The following is a 2,623-nucleotide window of genomic DNA, read 5'->3' as shown; positions in this document are numbered from 1 at the left end:
GACAATTTAGCAATTAAACACTGGAGTGATAAGATGTGCAGAATATGAATGTGCAAGTAGATACTGGGGGGCAAAGGAGCAAACAACAAAAAATAACAGTATGGGGAATAGGTAGTTGGATGGGCAATTTACAGATGGGCTATGTACAGGTGCAGTGATCTGTGAGCTGCTCTGACAGCTGGTGCTTAAAGTTAGTGAGGGAGATATGAGTCTCCAGCTTCAGTGATTTTTGCAATTCGTTCCAGTCATTGGCAGCAGAGAAACTGAAGGAAAGGCAGCCAAAAGGAGGAATTGGCTTTGGGGTTATCAGTGAAATATACCTGCTGGAGTGCATGCTACGGTGGTGCTGCTATGGTGACCAGTGAGCTGAGATAAGGTGGGGCTTTATCTAGCAGAGACTTATAGATGACCTGGAGCCAGTGGGTTTGGCGACGAATATGAAGCGAGGGCCAGCCAACGAGAGCATACAGGTCGCAGTGGTAGGTAGTATATGGTTGGAGGCTATTTTGTAAATGACATTGCCGAAATCAAGGATTTTACGAGGGTATGTTTGGCAGCATGAGTGAAGGATACTTTGTTGCGAAATAGGAAGCCGATTCTAGATTTAATTTTGGATTGGACTTGCTTAGTTGACTTGCCTAGTTAAATAAAGATTCAATWATTTTTMATTTTAATTCCACAAGTTGACTGCAGGTATTTACTTTAAAAGTAGCTACAAATATTGACATTTATTTAAAAAACTTCAAAGTTTTAATGGTATTGACGGTATTGAAAAAACACCCTGRGGCTTTTTCCAAATTCCCCAGTATATGGTATATATGGTATACTGCCCAAGCCTAACTCCCATCACAGCTTGTTGTTCCGAGGCCAGACTTTCTATTTAAAAGCTGAAATTCCAGTCTCCAATTAGGTTTATGGWAGTGAATAACTCACACTCCCGAGTCCTGACGACTCTCAGATCTAATGGTCATATTAATGCAATGTCATAAGTAAATAATGCATCAAGAAGTTTGAAGTTTACTGCTGCCTGCCAGACCTGTTTTAATAAGATCCTTATCAATTAATTACATAACCTATTTCTAACAAGGCAGAGGAGAAAGGGGAAGTGGTGGTGGGGGAGCTGGTGGAGGAAGGGGAGTGGTGGTGGTGGGGAGGGGGAGGAAGAAGAGAAAAATAGGAAGAGGAGGAGCAAACAGTGAGAGGCGAGGCCCCTTGGAGCTAAACAGCCCTGGGGCCTGGGTGGGACAGTGTAGTAGGGAGGACATAGAGGACAGTCACACTGTGAAAAGGGTGAAAAATACTGCAGCTTTAGAAGGGGCAGAGAATGTGATATACAGTATAGGCTATTTCTTCTCCAAACTACATATCCACCAAGAAGATTGAAAAGTAGTAGCTGGCTGTGTGCTACTAATAATGTCCTGAGCTTTGTCCCCAAGTGCTGGGATCTATCGTCAAATATAAAAATTGAACTTTCTAGAGAGAGGAATGTTGTAGATGGCAACAAAATATGACATCTTGTGTTCTGCTGAAACAAGAAACATAGAATTCTCAAAATCTATCAATATCTACTGATTCTTGTGGCTTTTCCAAAACAGTAGAGCGACATCAGTAGCTCACGAGAATGGGACGCACAATTCCAATAAGACACATCAGAGGTTTGGTATTCACTAAGCAATCTGTAAATACATATGCATTTTGATTTAAATGAAATATCAATAATGACGCCTCCCTCACTGGCATTCACATGGTTATGTCTGCCATGTGTTGTCTAAACAAGGTTGCCAAATCAATTTCCACCCCCCCCCCAAGGAATGTTTCATACCGAGAAAGCATACAATGTATCAGTTCATTATCATTTAAAGTGCATGGGTATGCTTGATCTGAGGGTGGCTCTGTAAAAGTTAATTTGCCTGAAATTAATTTTAAGATATCAATTTAATCAATTTAAGATATAGGGATAGTTTTGCCTTGCACCAAGGGGGGGTTTTGGGGGGGCCCCTGTCAGAAGTGTGTATATGATTTATTTGCAAAGCAGCGTGTCCCCGATGGAGGTATTTGAGTTGACAGTTGATTAAAAAATGGTAAATCCCATGGCATSACCATGCACCACCAGAACCTCATGACTGAGAAGTCATCGGGCGCAGCCAACCATATTACTGATTCCTAACCATACCTGGGTTCAAATACTTTGAGCATTTGCTTGAGTCTGCCTAGGGTTTATAGCGGGAACCGGGTTACCGATATTTTCCTCCGAATCACACTCCCGTTCTTCGGGATAAATAACTGCAAGAAACAGGTAAATTATAATGAACTATTTATATGATCAGCAAGATGTGAAATGGAACTGTTAAATGATATGCAATGTCAAAATCTGTCTTCTCTATGACCTTCTCTGCTCTGCTATTTATCTCAATGGCAAGCCCTGGTCAATCAGGGCAGGTGGGAACAGGCCTCCACCTGTTTAGAGAGACAGATTTTTGCAAATAAAATAAATAAGAAAATTGGGGGGGAGGGGGGGGGGGGGCTTGCCTGTTTTGCATGTTATTGTTGCATTAATCGGGCCACATATCAGTTTTGCAAACAATTGTAAAAAAGAAATATTAATATCATTGAGTTAATAAGG

Source organism: Salvelinus sp. IW2-2015, linkage group LG1 (assembly GCF_002910315.2).
Source record: "Salvelinus sp. IW2-2015 linkage group LG1, ASM291031v2, whole genome shotgun sequence".
Classification (NCBI taxonomy): Eukaryota; Metazoa; Chordata; class Actinopteri; order Salmoniformes; family Salmonidae; genus Salvelinus; species Salvelinus sp. IW2-2015.
This window is presented reverse-complemented; position numbering follows the sequence as displayed.